This window comes from Microcebus murinus, chromosome 6, assembly GCF_040939455.1.
Source record: "Microcebus murinus isolate Inina chromosome 6, M.murinus_Inina_mat1.0, whole genome shotgun sequence".
Taxonomy (NCBI): Eukaryota; Metazoa; Chordata; class Mammalia; order Primates; family Cheirogaleidae; genus Microcebus; species Microcebus murinus.
The window spans coordinates 3,329,136-3,352,320 of NC_134109.1; the positions used below are offsets into that span (position 1 = coordinate 3,329,136).

The following is a 23,185-nucleotide window of genomic DNA, read 5'->3' on the forward strand; positions in this document are numbered from 1 at the left end:
CAGCCATTCTATAATAATACGTGTAGAGTAGTATCTCACTGTGGTTCTAATTTGCATTTCCTTAATGTCTAATGATGCTGAGCATTTTTTTTTTTTTTGAGACGGAGTCTCGCTTTCTTGCCTAGGCTAGAGTGAGTGCCGTGGTGTCAGCCTAGCTCACGGCAACCTCAAACTCCTGGGCTCAAGCAATCCTCCTGCCTCAGCCTCCCGAGTAGCTGGGACTACAGGCACAAGCCACCATGCCCGGCTGATTTTTATATATATATATATTAGTTGGCCAATTAATTTCTTTCTATTTTTATGGTAGAGACGGGGTCTCGCTCAGGCTGGTTTTGAACTCCTGACCTCGAGCAATCCGCCCGCCTCGGCCTCCCAGAGTGCTAGGATTACAGGCGTGAGCCACCGCGCCCGGCTATGCTGAGCATTTTTTATATGCTTTGTGGTCACTGGTGTATATTCTTGGATGAAGGAAGTATCTGTTCAAATCTTTTAACCATTTTATAAAAAAAACTGTGGGCTGGGCGTGGTGGCTCACACCTGTAATCCTAGCACTCTGGGAGGCCCAGGCGGGCAGATTGCTCGAGGTCAGGAGTTCAAAACCAGCCTGAGCAAGAGCAAGACCCTGTCTCTACTATAAATAGAAAGAAACTAATATATGTAGATTATTAGAAAGAAACTAATATATATAGATATATATATATATGGCCAACTAATATATATAGAGAAAAAATTAGCCGGGCATGGTGGCGCATGCCTGTAGTCCCAGCTACTCGGAGGCTGAGGCGGCAGGAGTGCTTGAGCCCAGGAGTTTGAGGTTGCTGTGAGCTAGGCTGACGCCACGGCACTCACTTCTAGCCTGGGCAACAAAGCGAGCCTCTGTCTCAAAAATAAAATAAAATAAAATAAAATAAAATAAAATAAAATAAAATAATAAAATAAAATAAAATAAAATAAAATAATAAAATAAAATAAAATATGAAAAAAACTATGGTGGTTGTTTTCTTACTGAATCCCAAGGGTTCTTTATATATTCCAGGTACAATTTCTTTTCTTTAACTTTTGTTTTATTTTGTCCCTCTTCTGGACTTGGTGTGCTTGGTGTCAGGGAGAGGACTTAAATCCTTCTCCTGTGCGGAAAGTTTTATTTTATCATTTCTTTTCCTCACCTCTACTCTCGCCTCTCGAGGAAGGAGGGCGTCTCTCAGCGCGCACCCGCCGTCCGCGGAGTGAGGCTCCCGGGCGCCCGCTAGTGGACAGAGCCAGCAGACGCCTGCCCTCGTCCCAGCCGGGGCGGCGGGCGGCGAGTGGCACGCGGCAGCCGGGTGGCTCGGTGGTCTGTGGTGAATGCCAGGAGGGGGTCGCTGATGTGGAGGGAAGGGGAACAGGGAAGCAGAGGGAGCCCGGGCTGGGAGCGGGGTGGCCGGGCGCCCTCCCCGGGCAGGGCAAGGACGTGGAGGTGGCCCAGTCAGAGCAGAGCGGGACCAGGCTGTGGGGGCGGGTGAGCGCGGGGCGGCGGCGGCGGCCTGTGCCACCACCCGGCGAGGAATGGCGGCGGCGTGGGCCCAAGCGTGGGCAGCTGGTCTCTGCACCCATCTGGGCCCTCTGAGAAGCATGTGGGATTAAAAGTTTCATTGTGGGAAATGCCCCCCCCTGGGGACAGCGGGGAGGGGCTGCAGAGGGTGGGGAAGCTGCGGGTCCGGCTCGGGGACAGTCCAGCAAGGCCACTGGGGAGCCCCGTCTCCTAGGAGGGGCCCTGCCCTAGTACCCTTGCTGCGCCAGGCCACTGCTGGGAGCAGCCGGGAGAAGCCAGTGTTCTAGAGCTGGGAGGCTGGGCCAACGGCGCTCCCTGGAGCTGGGGGTCAGGGAGGCGCATTCTCGGGGCTGCCACTCTCTCCAGGCGTGACTGGCCAGATCGGTCACCTCCCCCCACCTTGGTGGTGACAGATGAAAGGTCAAAGGGAACAGTGACCCTGACTGACACATTTGGGGTACCTTCCCACTTCCTGATGCTCTTGTCTTTTGCCTTGAGGGGCGTGTTATGGGCATTGGGTTAAGTGGAAGATGACCCTATTGCTACCATGTAGGTCCCTGCAGGGACAGGATGGAAAATCAGGTCACGAGGTGGAGGAAAGAATGTAGGTTAAAGTTTAAAACACACATCGTTCTGCAGAGGTTCCATGAGTCAGCCTTGAGCGGGAGTGGCACTCCGGTGGCCCTGCCTGCCCAGGGGCTGTGGCCTTTGAATGGTCCTGGCACCATTGACCTCGTGGAAGAGCAGCCTGAATTTGCCTTCGAGCCTTTATGCTTTTAAGCAACATTTAAATTCATCCCTGTACACCCTGGACTGCCTAGGAAACGTCCTGATTCAAGCTGAGAATCTGGGTCAGCTGTTTATAAGAATAGTATTTGCTGAATGAAACTGGCAGCCTAGACAGCGGGTGACTTCTTGGGAGGTGGTAGGGGGTGGGCACGGGTAGGGATCTGGCCATGAGCTCATACGTTTGACATGTGGTTTGTGCTGCGCTGGGATTTCTGTTCTCAGGCTGGTGTTGACGGAGCATTGCAACTTCCGTGGTCACACAGGAAGGGCAGCGGCACGGCAGGGCAGGCGGATAGGCTTCCCCTGCAGACAAGGTGGCAAGGGCGGGAGCTGCAGTTACCTGCAGCTCAGGTGACTTGGCCACCATGTGCAGCTCTGTGCCCGCCCCACCACTACCTCCAACACAGGCACACACATAGACCGCACACAGGAGTGTTTGAGACTGGCTGGGGGGTTCTCCGCAGCGGTTTTGGGTGAGGGGAGCCCTGTGCCCTTGCTCTGGGCTGGGCCCTGAGACTCCAGGTTCCAGGACATTGACTTCTTTGTCTTTTTAAGCTCCAGCGCCTGGCTCAGTGTCTGGTGTTTGGGGTGACTTAATAAATGTGTGCAGTAAGTGAAGGAGAGAGCAATCTTTACAAAATCTCTGAGTCCAGAGACTGCGGCTAACCCTGCCACGGTCCTGCGGGTTACTTTGCAGACGGGGCAAGCGCGGCCCTGGGAGGAGACTGCGCACGCCCAGGGCTAGACACTCGGTGCTTCTGGTGCGGCTCCCACAAGACCTCAGGGCTCCTGTTCTGGGCAGAAGCTTCGCCCACCTGGAGTTTCTTCCTTCTGCATGAGGAGTAGAGGCTGCCCCTGGATCCTGGCTTTCCGAATTTTCCCACTGACCTCAGGGGAGAAGGGCCTGCTGAGCCCCAGGATGTGGAGGCTGCATCCGGCCCTGCGCCCTCCTCCCAGCAAAGCAGCCCCACAGGCAGGGCTCTTTGGCCGCTGGCGGGAGGGTCCGCTTATTGGAGCTCAAGCCCCTCTTTAATGTTATTGTCTTCGAATACTCAGTATTTTGGTACCCAAGTGTGTGTGTGTCTCCTCTCGTGGAGTCATTTGGCCGCAGCAGCATCTTTGCTTAGCCAGGCTGGTGCCACCCAGCCCCCGCCCGCTTTTGTTTTGGAGTGTAAGCCAATCACAGACATCTCAAAAAGGAAGGTTGTTTTCTGGCCAGGTGCGGTGGCTCACGCACTTTGAGAGCCCAAGATGGGAGGTTCACTTCAGGCCAGGAGTTTAAGACTAGCCTGAGCAATGTAGTGAGAGCCTGGCTCTATAAAAAATAAAAATATTTTCCAGGTGTGGTGGTGCCCACCTGTAGTCCCAGCTATGCAGGAGGCTGAGGCCGGAGGATTGTTTGAGCCCAGGAGTTCCAGGCTGCAGTGAGCGATGATGACGCCATTGCACTCCCACCTGGGTGACAGAGCAAGACTAAAAAGGTCATTATTTTTAAGTAACCTTAGTGCCCTCTTTGCACCTTACAACACTGACAGCCATTCCTTCCCCTCGGTGTCACCACTACCTGTCTGGGTCCAAAGGACTCTACATTTTTATGTTTAAGTCATTTTAGAAATACAGGCACACCTCGTTTTATTGCACCTGACTGAATTGCGTTTCACAGATACTGTGCTTTTTATAAATTGAAAGTTTGTGGCAACCCTCTGTTGGGCGAGTCTATCATTTTTCCAAGAGCATGTGCTCACTTCATGTCTCTGTGTCCCAATTTGGTAATTCTCACAATATTTCAAACTTTTTCATTATTATTATATCTGTTTTGGTGATCAGTGACCTGTTACTATTATGATTACTATTATGATTATGATTGTTACTATTATGATTGTTTCAGGGTGCCACTCACCGTGCCCGTATAAGACAGCAGCCGTAATCGGTAAGCGTGTGTGTTCTGCCTGCTCCACCGGCCAGCCCTGCCCCCACCTCTCCCCTTCTCCTCAGGCCTCCCTGTTCCCTGACACACAGCAATATCCAAGTTAGGACAACTAACAACCCTACAGTGGTCCCTGAGTGTTCAAGTGAAAGGAGAAGGCACACTTCAAATCGAAAGCTGGATACACGAGGCCGAGAGGATGACTTGAGCCCAGGAGTGAGCGTCGCAGTGATCGGGCCACTGCACTCCAGCCTGGGTGACAGAGCGAGACTCTGTCTCTAAAAAACAAAGAAAGACAAAAAAAACCCTCGAAATCATGAAGCGTAGTGAGGAAGACATGTTAGAAGCTGAGATAGGCTGAAAACTAGGCCTCTTTCATCAGTTAGCCAAGCTGTGAATGCAAAGGAAAAGTTCGTGAAGGAACCAGAAATGCTACTCTAGTGAACACACGTATAATAAGGAAAGGAAACAGCCCAATTGCTGATATGGAGAAAATTTTAGTGGTCTGGAGAGATCAAAGTAGCCACAACATTCCTTTAGGTATCAAAGCTAAAGCGAGGCCCTAATTCTCTTCAATTCTGGGAAGGCTGAGAGAGGTGAGGAAGCTGCAGAGAACATCTGGAAGCCGGCAGAGGTTGGCTCATGAGGTTTAAGGAAAGAAGCCGTCTCCGTAACACACCAGTGCGAGGTGAGGCAGCAAGTTACCCAGAAGATCTAGCTAAGATCATTGGTGAAGGTGGCTACACTAAACAGCAGATTTTCAATGAAGATGAAGTAGCCTTATATTGGAAGAGATGCTTTCTGGGACTTTTGTAGCTAGAGAAGAGAAGTCAATGCCTGGCTCAAACTTTTAAAAGGCTGAGTTTCTTGACAGGCGCTAATGCAGGTGGTGACTTTAAGTTGAAGCCACTGTGTTAGAGGCCAGGACCCTCAAAGACCCTCAACTCCCCTATGACTCGTCCTATGCACGGGCTTCCCCCTGGAAAATTCCAGCTATAGCTCCGAGAAGAATGCATTCCATGACGTGCTGACCACGGGATGCTCCAGGGAGTGCTGACTGCAATTGTTCCCGACCACCTGCCAGGTTGGAGTTGAGTAAGCAGTCAAAAACAGGATACCGATAAGACGCTGATTGGGGCTGATTAACCCAGACCCAAGCCTCCTCGTCGCCCCACTCTATTTTTTTGTTTCTACTTCCTTGTTTCTGTATGCTTATAAAACCTACTAAGAATCTAAGTAAAGCAGACCTTGACAACCATTTGCTTGGTCTCGTTCCTTTCTCTCGCCCATCTCTTTCAGGCAAGGTCCCCCTTGACCCCGAGAGTAACAGAAGGTCCCGCGGGTCGGGACACCACTGCTCATTTACCATTCTGAAAATCCTAGGGCCCTTAAGAATTAGGCTGAATCTACTCTGCCTGTGCTCTAGAAATAGAACAACAAAGCCTGGATGACAGCACATCTGTTTACAGCATGGTTTACTGAATATTTTTAACCCTCTGCTGAGACCTACTGCTCAGAAAAGAAGATTCCTTTCAAAATATCCCTGCTCACTGACAAAGCACCCGGTCACCCAAGAGCTCGGAAGGAAATGTGCAAGGATATTAATGTTGTTTTCACGTCTGCTAATGTGACACCCATTCTGCAGCCCATGGATCAAGAGTAATTCTGACTTTCACGTCTTATCATTCAAGTCATACATTCCATAAGGCCGCAGCTGCCACAGACAGCGACTCCTCTGATGGATCTGGGCAAAGAACACTGAAACCTTCTGGGAAGGATTCGCCATCCCAGACGCCATAAGAACATCTGAGACTCATGGGAGCGGGTAACACTATCAAATTAACAGGAGTTTGGAAGCAGACTCCAGCCCTCACGGGTGACTGAGGGGTCCCAGCCTCCAGGGGAGGAAGGCGCTGCAGGTGTGCCGGAAACCGCAAGGGAGCTGAGTCAGAGGTGGGGCCTGAGGATGGGGCGGAATCGCTGCCATCTCACGGTCAAACCTGAGCGGATGGGGAGCCGCTTCTTGTGGATGAGCAGAGAAAGTGGTTTCTTGAGATAGAATCGACTCCTGGCTGGTGAGGACGCCGTGAGCACTGTTGAAATGACAACAGAGGATTTAGAACATCTGGTAATCTTAGTTGATAAGACAGCAGCAGAGTTTGAGAGGTTTGATTCCACTTTTGAAGGAAGTTCTACTGTGAGTAAAATGCTACCCGATGCTACAGAGAAATCTTTCATGAAAGGAAGAGTCAGTCGATGCAGCAAATTTCATTGTTGTCTTATTTTAAGAAATTGCCACGGCCACCCAGCCCTCAGCCACCACCCTGGGCAGTCAACAGGCACAACATGGAGACAAGACCTTCCACCAGCAAAAAGATTATGACTCCCTGAAGGCTCAAATAGTCGTTAGTACGTTTTAGCGATGAAGTATTTTTTCATTAAGGTATGGACATTTTTTAGACTATGCTATTGCACACATAACAGACTACAGGATAGTACAAATATAATTTTATGTGCACTGGGAAACCAAAACATTCCTGTGACTCACTTTATTGTGACATTCGTTTTATTGTGGTGGTCTAGAACCGAACCTGCCATCTCTCTGAGGTGTGCCTATAATTCGAGGAAGAATAAAGGGATAGTGAAACACAACTTTGATATTTTAATAAGAATGCAAACATAGTGAATTCAACTTTTATTCCACACTTGTGATGCTGATGGGACATGGGCAGCATCCTTCAGGTGCCACTGGCTACTGTCACCTGTCTTGCACAAACCTGGAACACATGGAAATGCCGTTCCAGGTTTCAAATGCACCTCGAATGGGTCCTAGACTATCATTACTTTTCCTTCTTGCACTGGCACTGCCAAAATGTGATATTTGGATGAACTTTTTGAAATCTTTGACACTTTACAAGTTTGTTGAAGAGAACATGGTCATTTTCTTTGCCCCGTGATTGCAAAACATTTTCATTTCTTGATTTATAAACAGTCCCGAGAATGATCAATTCAATTAATTTTTAAAATTATTCATCATCGGCGGGGCGCGGTGGCTCACGCCTGTAATCCTAACACTCTGGGAGGCCAAGGCGGGCGGATAGCTTGAGGTCAGGAGTTCAAAACCAGCCTGAGCAACAGTGAGATCCCGTCTCTACTATAAATAGAAAGAAATTAATTGGCCAACTAATATATATAGAAAAAATTAGCCAAGCATGGTGGCACATGCCTGTAGTCCCAGCTACTTGGGAGGCTGAGGCAGTAGGATCGCTTGAGCCCAGGAGTTTGAGGTTGCTGTGAGCTAGGCTGACGCCACAGCACTCACTCTAGCCTGGGCAACAAAGCGAGACTTTGTCTCAAAAAAAAAATTCTTTATCGTCCATTTCCTCCCAACATCTCTGTATGTACACCTGCCTTCAGCATTTGTCCACGTATGTCCACTCACAAATGTCAAAAAATGTAAAAGAATACTGTCACATGTCCTTTTAGGAAAAGTGCAGTAGTCCAAGTTCTTATTACAAAATATGGACTGAAGTCTTCCCTGTTGACTAACTGGATGCAAATATATGTCCCTTTTGTCCTTGGAAATAAGGATCTGAGAGAATTATCTAGGATATAGCTGTCTGAAGACTCACTGAAATCTCCCTCATTTGCTCGGTTTTACTGTCATCGTTAGTGTCCGGCTGGAGCGCCCTCCCTGTTCCTCCTCAGCCACTTCTGATTGCCTGATGGATGCCAACGTCTCCCTGGGTCAATTTTCTCCTTCTTACTGTTATGTGTAGAAAATGAAAAATTCTGAATGCTCGACTGTGTTGTTTGATGCAAGCAAAACAAAGAAAAGCCTATCTCCAGAATCCTTTTATTCCTGCAACGACCCCAGTGATCCACTGTGGGTCTGAAGCCCAGGGCACGGTGCAGAATCCATTTGGGTATGTTCTGAGTGTCTGTCGGAGCTGCCCCTCCGAGGGGAAGATGGGAAGAAAACCAGAATGGTTACAAGATTAGTTGAGTCTAATTAATTTATGGAGCATCTGGTGTGTGGGGCTGACAATCAGGTCACGGTGACAAATGGAGGGGCCACGGGCCCTGAGTCCTCCTACTGGGGCTCCTGTTGGCTTTATGGGGAACTTAAACTTGTCCCTTATTGTCATAAAAAAAAAAAAAGCCACCTTGTGGCTGTCATTAGCTCCAGATCTGGTCCCCAGTCAATGACTCTGACCCATAGGCAACTAAACTCACTTAGAAAGGACTTCAAATGCCTAACTGAGTATTTTAATGCAGCCTTATGATTTTTTGGTTTGCAAGATATAAGGAATGTGGCCAATGTTTAAGGACCAAAGACCCATCACATAACTAGGGAATGTTTGGTTAGTTATTCAGTTGAAGTATTTGAAGCAATTAAATGTATAGTTTAAAAGCCTTAAGAGTTCTTATTTAAACTAGCTTGTGATGAGACTGAACATCAACCAAAAGCTTCCTTGTAAACTATTGTTAAAATCGACTGGATTTATAAATAGCATAATACGATTTTAAAGTTGAACTCCAACACTTAAGGAAAAACTAGGTTTGTTAATGTAGAACTTTAATAAGTTGAATTTTTTAAAAAAAGTAACCACCACTAGTCATTTATGTGCACAAAAGTCACCTTTAAACAAGCCCCAGACCTCTCACTGCAGCACGTGTGTACCAACCAGGTAAGGCGACTCATCCATAGTGCTCACCAGTGGGGCTAAGCGGGACACAGGGGTCCACATCCGGATTCCTGCACTGACTTTAGTTTTCCCTGTGGAATGAGATGCTTCTGGTCCTGTCACCTCAGGCAGCGTTTGCAAACTGGGGGCTGGGACTCAGCAGGCTGCAAAGTGGGGCTAAGAGGTTTCAACCATCATTTTTAAAAATGGAGTAGAATTAGGGTTGCCAGGTAAAATACAAGATACCAAGTTCAATTTGAATTTCAGATAAATAACAAAAAATTCAGTATAAATGTATCCCAGATACTGTATTGGATGTACACATACTAAAAAAAGCATTTGTTATTTATCTGAAATTCAAATTTAACAGGGTGCCCTGTGCTTTTATTGCTAAGCCTGGCAATCCTAAGTAGAATAGAAAGGAAGATATGGGGAGGGCCCCAGGTTGCAGGGGAAATGTGACTTCGTGTATAGTTGTGGTCATGTATTGGGTCATACTTGAAATGTTTTTTTTGTTTTTTATTTTGAGACAGGGTCTTGATCTGTTACCTCAGCTAGAGTGCAGTGGCATCATCATAGCTCACTGCCACCTCCAACTCCTGGGCTCAAGAGATCCTCCTGCTTTAGCCTTCCAAGTAGCTGGGACTATAGGCTCATGCCACCATGCCCGGTTAATTTTTCTATTTTTTGCAGGGACAGGGGTCTCGCTACATTGCTCAGGCTGGTCTTGAACTCCTGGCCTTGAGCCATCCTTGGGCCTGGGCCTCCCAAAGTGCTGAGATTACAGGAGTGAGCCACTGTGTCCAGCCTGAAATGCATTTCTTAATGTGGGCTGAAGCAAACAATGGGAAAGCCACTGTCCTAAGTGGTTGCCAGGGCTAAATGTGAGAGTCCCATGAAGCTGTTTGCAGCGCCTGGCATGTATTCAGGGGTACCCTCGGGGGCTACTATAATCACTGTCACTCACTTCCCTGCCTCCATCTGTGTTTTAAGAGGAATTTTCTTGAAAGAACTCTGAGCCTTCACACGTTTGTTAAAACATTTCTCAGAAAATGTCCCGTTGATCAAACTGTCACCTCTCTTCTGAGGGAAAGACCGCAGTTCTGCTCTCTGGATCTCACCTGGGCGAAGATGCCGCCAGGTGGGCCAAGATGCCCCCAGGTGGGCAATGAGCCCAGCGCCCACGGACATTTCCACCAACGGCCACTGGGAGGCGACGCGTGGCAGCGATGGTCAAAGGCCGCATGCGCGCGGCGGCGCAGGGTTATTACCGAGCTGAAAAACTCCCGCGGCCCAGTGACGTCAGACAGTCGCTGTCGGAATACGGGGCAGCGCGTTACTCACGTGGCTGTGGTCACGTGATCGTGGAGCCGCTGGTGTAAACAAACTTGTGCCGTCACCCTGTAGAGTCGCCCGTACTGTTACAGTTCTGTGCGGAGCGCAATGCGTGGTGATGATGACGAGCAACGAGCTACTGGCTTGTGGATTTAAGATACTATACTTTTTATTGTTAGAGAGCACTCCTCCTAGTTATTTTGTTTAAAAAGTTAACTGTTAATATAAAACAGCCTCAGTTTTGTAACAGGTCTGGACTCTTCTGGTTTCCTCCTTTCAGGAGATTTCTAGAAGGTAGCATTGTTGTCACAGGAGATGACAGTTCTGTGCTCGTTATTGCCCCCAGGACCTTCCAGTGGGATCAGGCGTGGAGGTGGGAGACGGTGATACAGATGGTCCCGACCCTGTGTAGGCCTAGGCTAATGTGTGTGATTGTGTCTTAGTTTTGTTTTTGTGTTTTGTTTTTTTTTTGAGACAGAGTCTCACTTTGTTGCCCAGGCTAGAGTGAGTGCCATGGCGTCAGCCTAGCTCACAGCAACCTCAATCTCCTGGGCTCAAGCAATCCTCCTGCCTCAGCCTCCCGAGTAGCTGGGACTACAGGCATGCGCCACCATGCCCGGCTCATTTTTTCTATATAAGTTGGCCAATTAATTTCTTTCTATTTATAGTAGAGACGGGGTCTTGCTCTTGCTCAGGCTGGTTTCGAACTCCTGACCTTGAGCGATCCTCCAGCCTAGGCCTCCCAGAGTGCTAGGATTACAGGCGTGAGCCCCCGTGCCCGGCCTGGCTGTACCATTTTTTATCTTTTATACTGTACTTTTATTGTACCTCTCCTGTGTTTGAGTGTGTTTAGATACACAAATATTTATCATTGTGTTACAGTTCCCTACAGCATTCACCTGGGAGCCATAGCTGTACCACACGTCCTAGGTGTGTAGCCGGCTGTGCCATCTAGGTTTGTGTACGTGCACTCTGTGATGTTACCACATCAGAACAACAAAATTGTCTATCAACACATTTCTCAGAGTGTATCCCTGTTGTTAAGCAGCACGTATCTGTATAAATAAATACATACACTTGAAAATTAATATTTATTTTAGAAGACTATTCAGCCGGGCCCGGTGGCTCACACCTAGCACTCTGGGAGGCCGAGGCAGGAGGATCACTTGAGCTCAGAAGTTCGAGACCAGCCTGAGCAAGAGCGAGACCCCATCTCTACAAAAAATAGAAAAATTAGCTGGGCATAGTGGCGCATGCCTGTAGTCCCAGCTACTCAGGAGGCTGAGGCAGGAGGATCGCTTGAGCCCAGGAGTTGGAGGTTGCAATGAGCTATGATGACACCACTGCTCTCTAGCCAGGATGACAGAGTGAGACTCTGTCTCAAAAGAAAAGAAAAAGAATATTTGTTTAGAAATAATATTATTTATTTTAAAATAATGATAATAAACCCATAATGTGTTAACATTAATAGTTGTTTTTAATGTTTTAAATGAAAAATTAGTATCTTCTGAAACCACACAACAAACTTAAGAAGCTTAAACTTATTGGGTGGCATCGTTTTACATATTTGTCAATGTCTTCAATGTCTGGCTTAACAGGAGACCAGCAGATTCTCATATCTGCTTCTGTGTTCAATCTTCTATGATAAGTTGTTTTGGTTGAAGTTTATAAAGAATATCCAGCCTTTCATAGACATTGTTGGAAGGAAGAGTACTTTAATATTTGTTTGTTTGTTTGTTTGTTTGTTTGTTTATTTTTAGAGACTGGGTCTCACTTTGTTACCCAGGCTGGAGTAAAGTGGCCCATCATAGTTCACCGTAACTTCCAACTTCTGGGCTTAAATGATCCTCCCAACTCAGCCTGGCTAATTTTTAAAAAAATGTTTTTGTATAAATGGGGTCTTACCATGTTGCCCAGGCTGGCCTTGAACTCTTGGACTGAAGTGTTCCTCCCACCTTGGCTTTCCAAAGTGCTGAGATTACAAGTATGAGCCACCATGCCCTGCCTAATAATTTTTTAGGTAGTTATGGATATTCTTCTTTGATGTCTCACCAAAACTGGACAAATGATAGTTTCTTAAAGAGTAGTTACAATGTGGAATCTGAAAGAATACTGATGAATGTTATGGCTTTTTCACATTAAAGCCTGTTGGTGTATCTTGTACTTTGAATGGGTCTTTTACCCATGTGTGATATTTAGCATCATGTGTTGGTCCCTTGGAAAATTCATGCAGTGATAGAGGTCTTCCAACTGTTGACATATTTTGTTATAAGATATCGAAACAGCACTTTTGTTACTATCACTATCAATATTAGAAAAGTCTCTCACTATAGGGAAGCTGTCAGGTTCACAGTGGCAGACACAAGTTTTCCAAAATTTTTTCAAATTTTTGTTTGAAAGCTCTCATATTTATCATTGGCAGTAAGTACTGACGGTTGCTTACCTTGAAGTGATTAGCTCAAGCTCACATCATTCATTTTCCCAAAGAATACCTGTCAAAACCTCAATCGGCATAGTTTGTCCTTAAGTTATTCTTTCAAGTAAAAATAGTTCCACACAGCGAGTGGCTAGTTGAGCTTGTAACTTGAATTGTGCAGTTGCTTTTCCTCTCAGCTGGGCCTGTCCTGTACCACACAGCAGAAACACTGTGTATGAATTTCATATTTCCTCACGTGGAAGAGCAAAAAGATGTTTACTCAAGGGTGGAAATTTAATAAAATTAATATTTTTACTGCTTCATCAGTACATTTTAATGTGAAACTGGATTTTTTTTTCGAGCATTTGGTAGTGAGGGCTACAGTGACTTCTGGCAGAGTGTGGAGCTGCTGACTGGATTCAGGACGAGGTTCCAGCAGCTTTACCTACTTTGGTACCATCAGGGCATATGTCAATACTGTGAAATGGGCAAAAAGGTAGGGCCTTGGCAGAGCGTGGTGGCTCACGCCTGTAATCCTAGCACTCTGGGAGGCAGACGTGGGAGGATCGTTTGAGCTCAGGAGTTTGAGACCAGTCTGAGCAAGAGTGAGACCCTGTCTTTACCAAAAATAGAAAAAATTAGCCGGGCATGGTGGCATATACCTGTAGTCCCAGCTCCTTGGGAGGCTGAGGAAGGAGGATTGCTTGAGCCCAGGAGTTTGAGGTTGCTGTGACTTAGGCTGATGCCATGGCAATCTAGCTGGGGCAAGAGAGTGAGACTCTGTCTGGAAAAAAAAAAAAAAAAAAAAAAAGCTGGCCTCACAGTTTCCCTGACAGAGCACAGGACCCTAGGGCTCCATGGAACACACTTTGAGAACCGCTGTCCTAGCTGTTCTGGGTCCCTCTTCTCCCCATGTGCCTGTATTACATTGACCTATATGAAATTGTGTCATGTGTTCATTCCAACCCATGACAAATTCCTAGGGTTCAAATACATTGTTTCCATGTCTTTGCATGTTGCACGTTGTCTCACCTGTTGAAATTCTCTTCTGTCGCAGCCTGGCTCCTGCACCTCCTGACTTCACTGCTTCCTTTTTAGGGCCCCTCACACAGCCTTCCTTTGGCCAACAGCCGTTTTGTGCATTCCTTGGTGTCCTAACGGCAGAAGACCCTCGGGATATAGCTTTGTCCACACCGGGCCTGGCAGCGCCCGGCTGCTCTGAGTGAAGGTGGGTGTCATCTCCGGGTTTAGGGCTGAGGAAATCTTGTGGCCCCAGCACCCGGCTAAGGTGAAGTACCTGGGTGCCCCAGCTGTTGGCTGGTCACTGCACTGACGATGGCCTCACATCCAGAAGGAAGTCAGTCCTATCTCGGGTCTGGACTCTTCTATCAGAAAAAAGTCCTGAAAACTGACTGTGGCTGTCACAGACACCTGATGATAAAAGGACACGCAGTGGTTCTCCCGAAAGAACGGGCGGCCGGGGGCAAGGCCAAGGACAGATTAAGATGCATTCCTGGCCAGTCGCGGTGGCTCACACCTGTAATCCTAGCACTCTGGGAGGCCGAGGCGGGCAGATTGCTCGAGGTCAGGAGTTCAAAACCAGCCTGAGCAAGAGCAAGACCCTGTCTCTACTAAAAATAGAAATTAATTGGCCAACTAATATATATAGAAAAAATTAGCCAGGCATGGTGGCGCATGCCTGTAGTTCCAGCTAAGCGGGAGGCTGAGGCAGGAGGATTGCTTGAGCCCAGGAGTTTGAGGTTGCTGTGAGCTAGGCTGACGCCACGGCACTCACTCTAGCTTGGGCAACAAAGTGAGACTCTGTCTCAAAAAAAAACAAAACAAAACAAAACACATTCCTGGCCTGTAATACAGTGGGAAGGAAGACACCTTGTAGTGGCTATGGGAGCGGAGAGGCCAGGAATGGGATTTCTGGGTCAAGGGTAGCTCCACGTTTAACTTTTGGAGAAGCGCAGGCTGCGTTTCCAGAGTGGCCACACCATTTACAGCAGTGTGTGAAGGCTCTAGTTGCTTCACATCCTCACCCATGCTTGTTATTACCCGACTCATTGATGACAGCACTCCTAGCAGGTGTGGGAAGTCTCCCTGTGGCATAGATCTGCATTTCCCTGACGGTGGACAATGTTGAGCATATTTTCATGCAGTTTTTGACCCCCCATTTGTATAGCTTCCTTGAGAAATATCTATGCAAAATGTGCATTTTTGATTAGGTTGTCTTTTTTTTTTTTTGAGACAGAGTCTCACTCCATTGCCTGGGCTAGAGTGCTGTGGCGTCAGCCTGGCTCACAGCAACCTCAAACTCCTGGGCTCAAGCGATCCTCCTGCCTCAGCCTCCCGAGTAGCTGAGACTGCAGGCATGCACCACCATGCCTGACTAATATTTTTCTATATCTTTTTTTAGTTGTCCAGCTAATTTATTTCTATTTTTAGTAGAGACGGGGTCTTACTCAGTCTGGTCTCAAACTCCTGAGATCAAACAATCTACCCGCCTGTGCCTCCCAGAGTCCTAGGATTACAGGTGGGAGCCACCGTGCCCGGCCCTAGGTTGTCTTTTTATTATTGAATTGTAGAGTTCTTTATATATTCTTTTACTAGATGCAAGTCCCTTGTCAGATAAATGAGTTCCAAAAAAATTGTCCCGTTTTGTGGGTTGTCTTTTCACTTTCTTGTTAGTGTCTTTTGAAACATGAAAGTCTTACATTTTGAGGAGATCCAATTTATCTATTTTGTTGCTGTGCTGTTGGTGTCATATCTAAGAAATCATTGCCAAATCCAAAATCAGGAAGAATTATTCTTATATTTTCTTCTAAAAATGTATAGCTTTAGTTCTGACATTTAGGACTTCGAACATTTTGGGTTAATTTTTGTATATGCTGTGAGCTAGGGCTCCAGCCTTACTCTTTGCATGTGGCCATCCACCCCAGCATTTACTGAAAAGACTATTCTCCTATTGAATTGTCCTGGCTCTCTTGTCACTGTAACTTGACATAAATGTGAGAGTTCGTTTTTGGGCATTCGGTTCTATTCCATCGGTCTGTGTCTGTCCTTGTGCCTACTCCACGGGGTCTTGGTTACTGTAGCTTTGTAGCAAGTTTCAAAATGGCAAAGTGTGAAGCCTCCCATCTTTGTCCTTCTTTTTCAAGATTGTTCCGGTTGTTCTGGGTCCCTTGAGTTTCTATGTGACTTTTAGTATCAGCTGGTCAGTTTTTGTGAAGAAGCCAGCTGGGATCCTGAGGGGGCGGAGGGGTGGCCGGCTGGGCTGGGCTGCAGGGAGGGGTCCAGGATCGCTCCTCAGAGGGGAGAAGGTGCCCACCCACATCAGGGCTGGAAGGAGGATGGGAGTTTGTCAGAGGGCAGGGGCGGGAGGGAATGACCAGCAGGGTCAAAGGGCAGGAGGAGGAGGGGCTGGCAGCGCTGTGTGGGCTTGGCCTGGCCGGGCTGGGTGTCAGGCCCTGGAGACCCCGGCTGGGACCCTTGGGCCTGGTTGGTCCTATGGCCAGTGGGAACCTGAGGGCTTAAAGCCATCCCTGCTGCCCCTGCAGCCACAGGCACAGGACGGAGGGGACAGGACAGGACAGTGAATCTGTCTGTTCACTGGGGAGACAGAAGAGGGAACTGCCACTGTGGTGTCACCCGCACAATCGCCTCTGCACTGTCCCAGCCCTGGCAGCCTTTTGACATGGATGTAACCATCACCATCTGTACAGATGAGGAGGCCAGGGCGCAGAGAAGAGAAGGACTTCCGCAAGGGCACTTGTTCTTCAGGGTTGATGTGGGGACAAACCCTGGAGGGTCCCAACTTCCCTGCTTCTCCTCCTTCCCTCATCTGTCTTCAGAATTGTCAGTAGGGCACCCAGCCCCCACAAGAGGGCACCAAAGCCCGGGCCTCGCAAGGCACCCCCACCCCGACCATGTGGCCTCCACTCACTGACGTGTGACACACAGGCCCTCGCTGGCTGGGAGTGAGATGCAGCCCCATTGACTGCCAGGGCTACTATGGACCCCTGTGATTGACAATCTCCGATGAAGCCCCGCTCCTTCCGCGCCAAAGCTGGCCCCCAGAGAAGATACTGTGAACTCATTCATGATGCACGAATAACATTTGATACCAGAACCTGAGAAGGCCATTATGAGAAAGAAAAATTACAAGCCACTATGACTTAAGAATTTAGATGCAAACATGTAAACAGGCCGGGCGTGGTGGCTCATGCCTGTAATCCTAGCACTCTGTGAGGCCGAGGTGGGTGGATCATTTGAGCTCAGAAGTTTAAGATCAGCCTGAGCAAGAGCAAGACCCCATCTCTACTAAAAATATAGAGAAAAAATTAGCCAGGCATGGTGGCACATGCCTGCAGTCCCAGCTACTTGGGAGGCTGAGGCAGAAGGATCACTTGAACCCAGGAATTTGAGGTTGCTGTGAGCTAGGCTGACGCCATAGCACTCTAGCCTGGGCAACAAAGTGAGACTCTGTTTCAAAAAAAAGAAAAAATCGTAAATAAATAACAGCGAACTGTGTTCCACAATGTATTAAAAGGATGACCTATCACAACTGCGTTAGGGTTCTCCAGAGAAATAGAACCAATGGGATAGATGTATTATTATATATCTATATAATAAATATATATTAATACGTTTGTTTATTATAGGGATTGGCTCAGTCCCACAGTGTGCGTGTGCAAGCTCAGCCCGGGACACGGGGGTGTGATGCATCCTGAGCCGGGAGGCCTGGGAACAGGGGAGCTGATGCTGTAAGTTCAGGCTGGGTCCAAAGGCCCAAGAACCGGGCATCTGATGTCCACGGGCAGGGGAGGGTGATGTCCCAGCTCAAACAGCAAATTCCGCCTTCATCTGCCTTTTCCTTGTGTTTAGGCTCTCAGTGGATTGGATGACGCCCTCCCCCACTAACCAGGACTATTTTCCTTACTCAGTCTATGAATTCAAATGCTAATCTCTTCTGGAAACACACACGCCCAGCAAAAATGTGTTACCAGCTATCTGGGCATCTCTTAGCTTAGTCAAGTTGACCCACAAAATTAACCATCACAACAACCAAATCTGACTTACCACAGGAGTGCAAGTTTGGTGCGGCATTAGAGAATCAGTCAATATATTTTACCACATTGACTGAAGAAAAGGAAAAATCATCTCACCACTCTATCTTTTTTCTTAGATACAGAAAAAAAAAAAAAAACAATTGATAAATTCAATACACTTTCACGATAAAAAATTCTTGGCAAAGAAGACAGACGACCATACATCTCAGCTAATATTTTACCCTTAATCCACAGAATCAATGTTATTACAACAAGAATTCAACCAGTTTGTCGCTGTTGCGGGAATCAGCAAGCCTGTTCTAAAATTCATATAAAAGAGTGACAGGCCAAATAAAGAGTTAACAATTGAAAAAGGAAGAATAAATTGTCAAGTATACGATACCAGATATCCACGCTTATTTTCTATAAAGCTGCGATGCAGCAGATTGGATTTCCCCAGAGTGAATATGGAAATATTTCCAGCTCCTCCTGGAAATGGCCACGAAGCCTCTAACATGTGGGAACCCCACATGTTCAGTTCATACTGCTTTAAATGTGATTCATAAAGTCGAACACTAAGAACCACAAAGTTAAAAACAATTTATTTGTGCTCTACTTTTCTATGCAGAGCCAGCCAGATGTTAATCACCAAACTGAGAGCCAGAGGCGGCTCTCTTTAGGTACAAAATTAATTTACCAGGGATGCGTATCCAATTGCAAGGTTTTGCTAACTGGGTTATAACTATATTTAGAACTGCACAGAAAGGAAACAGTGATTGCTCACTTCAGTACTGAAAATGAGATGAAAACCTCATGGAACTAAGATCTGAACTTCAGTGAAATACTCCAAAAATAAACTATAACTCTCAGGACGTGTTAGCTGCGAAAAACAAAACAAAAAACAAACGCATCACAAACTGCATTTGAATAAAGAGCAAATTCTGCTCATTCACCTTTTTTTTTTTTTTTTCTGGAGACAGAGTCTCGCTTTGTTGCCCAGGCTAGAGTGAGTGCCGTGGCGTCAGCCTAGGCTCACAGCAACCTCAAACTCCTGGGCTCAAGCAATCCTCCTGCCTCAGCCTCCCGAGTAGCTGGGACTACAGGCATGCACCACCATGCCCAGCTAATTTTTTCTATATATATATTAGTTGGCCAATTAATTTCTTTCTATTTATGGTAAAGACAGGGTCTTGCTCTTGCTCAGGCTGGTTTCGAACTCCTGACCTCGAGCAATCCTCCCGCCTCGGCCTCCCAGAGTGCTAGGATTACAGGCGTGAGCCACCGCGCCCGGCCCCATTCACCTTTTAAGAAGAAAAACTGCAAACAGAATGAATCACTGTTTTTTGTTAAAATACCCAAGTAGTCAATTGCTTAAGTTTCAATTTCTGTCCTGCATATCGCTCTTTTAAGACGCACTGAATAGTTAGTTAATCCTGGGCTTGCACATTTATTATAACAAGTACAGGATCTGGTTAAGGAAATCTGTTAACTATTTAGGAAATTAGCGCTTGCGTTTTATGTGTGACGATAACTTGGCAAGCTGCGGACCAGAAAAGAACAGATTTAAAACCGTGGGCACTGGGGCGAGTGCCTGGTCTGTGCAGCGGATCGTGGGGGCCAAGGCCTGGGCACCGGGGGGACCTGCGGCTGCAGGTTCGGAGCGTCCCGCAGGCTCGGTTCCCACAGCGGCCCCAGCCGGCGCCACCCCTAGCGCTGCCGTAGTGCTAGCCGGCCGCCACCAGGGTCATCTTTTCAGAAATGAAGTCAAGGTAACAACGGACAACTTCTTCCCGACACTGCACCTCCTTCTCAGGCGGGGCCCGGGCCTCCGTCTCGCGCGCCACCTGCGAGAACACCTGGTCCGCCATCAGTTTGCTCTTGGCCGTGACCTCCAGAAACGGGCAGCGCCACGCGCGGGCGCGCGTCAGCATCTGGCGCTGGGCGTCCAGGTCGGCCTCGCACCCGAGCTGCGCGCACACCTGGCCAGCCAAGTCCCCACGAGTCTCCGCCGCGTCCCCCGCGCGCCCCGCGCCCTCTGCCCGCCTGGCCCCCCCGGGTTGCCGTCCGGGTCCGCCTCGTGGTCCCCGCGGCCCCGCCGAGGCCGCCCCGCCGCCGGACGCGCTCCAGTGCCCGGTGGCCCCGAGGGAGGCCAGCGCGGAGCACCCCGAGGCCGGGGCGGCGCACGGACGGCGCGCTGGGACTCCGGGCCGGCCGCGCCCCCAACCGGCCGGGACCCGCGCGGGGACTTGGCGCAGACGCGGGGGACGTGGCGGGGGCGCCTCCCTTCCGGAGGGCGGAGGAGGAAACGCGCGGCGCGTCGCGAGGGGAGGGCCGTCGCGCGGGTGGGCCCGGCCCCCGCCCCTCTCCCGCCCGCGCCCGGGACCCGACCGCCCTCTCTGCGCGGGTCCCAGGGGCTCCTGGTGCCCCGTCGTTCCTACCCGGTGTCACCGCCGGACTTTGTCGCAGGCCGCGACCACCGTGCGCGGGCCGGGCGGCTCGGGGGCTGTCAGGGAAGGTGCCCGGGCGGCGGAAGGGAGCCGCGCCCGCTGGGTGGGGAAGTGGCGCAGCAGAGGCGACTGCCAGGTCTGCCCAGGGGAGGGCGGTGTCTCAGGCGACCCCTGTCCTCTGCCGCCCTCCCCAGCCCCGATTCGGCTCCGCTGCGGCCGCACTGCGGGGCGGGTGGGGCCGGAAGATCCACGGCCCGGGCTTTTGTCTGCTGGGCCCCTGGGCCCCTCCAGCCTGGGACACCCCAGAACGGTTCAGGATGGGGCAAGGGCTCCTGCGGGCACCCTGGCCTCGGGCTTCGCCAGTGTCCGCACTGGGTAGGAGCTTCATTACTGTTGGTTGATTGACTGATTGATTGACTGATTGATTGGATAAAGGAAGGAACCTTAGCAATCACTGCAGGCTCTTGCACTGGGAGCCTGGTTTCCAGCTCTCTGCTCCTCCCACCGCCCTTTGCGGGTCTTCACGTGCAGTCCTCACTCTGGGCTATACCAGAACTTTCCCAAGGGCTCACGGGCACTGGCAGCTTGGAGGGAAGCAGTTTCAGTCCTTTCGGCTCCCATGTGGATCTTTCCTAAAACCCAGCCCTGAGAAAGCCCTGGGCACCAGGGGGCCTGCAGGTCCCCTCACCTGGCACTTCCCTCCCCCACCTTTCATAAGGAAGGCCCACCTGGCCCCACCCCAAGGGCCCAGTGCTCCTAGGTGAAAACATCTCCAGGGACCAACAGAAGACAAGCTGCACTTTGGTGTAGAGCTGATGAGGCGTCCCCCGTGCGAGTCAGCACGGGTCCTGGGTAGGACTCGGTCTCTGTCTCTCAGCCAGATTCCAGTAAAGAACAGACTTAGAGTGGCAACTGGATATTCCACCCTCTTAGGACGTACACACACACACACACACACACACACATATGGTGTCAAAGGACAGCGATGACAGTGTCTTCACCCGACCTGCGGAGAAACAGCCAACTCACTCAGGAGGCAGCGACCGCAGGGGGAAGAGCAGGAGCGTGGGGAAGGAAGCGGAAGGGCTCAGCTTGGTGCTGCAGGCTCCCTGGGGCCTGGCGACTGCCTTTTCCAGGTGTTATCTTTGCGCTAGAACTCAAGCAAGATGGCTCTAATGGGGACACTTGCGGGAGTCTCTGCATCTGATGTTGGAGTTTAACGTCCACAGGGCAGGCAAACAAGAAGGGAAGTTCAAGAGCAGCTTGCAACCCCAAAGCATGAGCTGGAACCCCAGGAAGACAGACTGAAGTCCATGGTAGTTCCTGTTGCCTCTGACCTCGGGGGTGTGGGCATCAGAAGTCGGTCCTCTTCATCACAGACCCAAACACGCACACCTGGTCCTGGGTCAGCGAGGAGGATTTAGGGGAAGGTGAGGCGGATGCAGGCCAGTTCCTACCTTCACATCCCTGAGATGGGTCAGCGGTTGACAGTTCCACGTGACACTGCCTCCCTTCAGCCTTTCAAATCTGCCTCAAAGTCTATTCTGTCTGTTATAATATTGAGATGAGTATGCTGGGCATCTTGTTACTGTTTGCATTGCATATAATCTTCCATTGTGTTTCTTTCAACCCTTATGTACCTTCATATTTAAATGTGTGTTGAGTAACAGCAGGAGTTTGATTTTTTTTTTCTATAACCTGACAATCTCCCTCCCCCTAGAGTAAGGGTCTTTCTCTGTTGCCCAGGCTGGACTGCAGTGGTAGGATCATAGATCACTCCAACCTTGAACTCCTGGCCTCTAACAGTCCTCCTGACTCAGCCTCCCAAAGCACTGGAATTACAGGCATAAGCCGCCATGCCTGGCCTGTTTTTTACATTGAGAATTTATTCCATTTATAGTTAATGTAATTTAAAATAGAATTGGGTTTAAATCAAACATGTTATTTTCTGCTTTCTATTTCTGGGTAGTGGACCAGCCCATGCCAAGGCTTCCAAGATCCCTGGGCAGAGAGCAGAGGCACCCAGCCACATTCCCACCAGTTTTAAATCTGGCCCTTATCAGTCAGCTTTTTAGCTTCCTGAGTTCTTAATAATTGCCTAAATGCAAGGAGTAGTTTTGAACATGATATTTTATTGATTTTATTAATTGCTTTCTGAACTAGTAATGATAAAGTATTTGAGTTCAGAATTACCTAGTTAGTGTCATTTTATTAATAAAAAATAAAAATGGAGACGTGAGCTTCAAACCAGTGGTTACTTCTCTGCAAACTGCTTCTCCTGTGTTTGGAGGCGCTCATGCTTTGAGACTTTGTTCCCCGCTGGGAGGCTGTCAGATGGGCCCACCCAGGATCAGAATGATCACACCTTCCTGTGTAGGTGGATTACTACCCTGGACATGATCTGAGAGTTACAATTAATGTTTTCACTGGACAGTTTAGCTTTATTGTAAACCGTAATTCTACCAAGCTTCACATATTTTAAAATCTATTTGCAGCTCTGCCGGCAGCTGTGGCACTTTGTGTGTAGTGCGCAACGCAAAGTAGTCTGTCCGCCTCAGGCATGCCTTGAGAAGGGCCGAGTTCCTGGGGCAGGAATTCTGTATCCAGGCCCAGGAGTCCAGCGCTGCCAGTTGTGTAATTTTCAGTTTTATTTATTTATTTTGGCAGAATGGATCTTTTTTTTTTTTTTGAGACAGAGTCTCGCTTTGTTGCCCAGGCTAGAGTGAGTGCCGTGGCGTCAGCCTAGCTCACAGCAACCTCAAACTCCTGGGCTCAAGCAATCCTCCTGCCTCAGCCTCCCAAGTAGCTGGGACTACAGGCATGTGCCACCATGCCTGGCTAATTTTTTCTATATATATTAGTTGGCCAGTTAATTTCTTTCTATTTATAGTAAAGACAGGGTCTTGCTCTTGCTCAGGCTGGTTTCGAACTCCCGACCTTGAGCAATCCACCAGCCTCGGCCTCCCAGATTGCTAGGATTACAGGCGTGAGCCACCAC

At 48.9% G+C, this 23,185-nt stretch overlaps 1 long non-coding RNA gene across 1 annotated transcript; it reads left to right on the forward strand.

The window, feature by feature from the left end:
- Window positions 1-1,011: 1,011 nt before the first annotated feature.
- Window positions 1,012-7,278, forward strand: LOC142871427 (uncharacterized). Its single transcript, XR_012919662.1, has 4 exons — window positions 1,012-1,340; window positions 3,662-3,801; window positions 4,209-4,250; window positions 4,351-7,278. It is a non-coding gene; the product is annotated as an uncharacterized LOC142871427 (long non-coding RNA).
- Window positions 7,279-23,185: the final 15,907 nt, after the last annotated feature.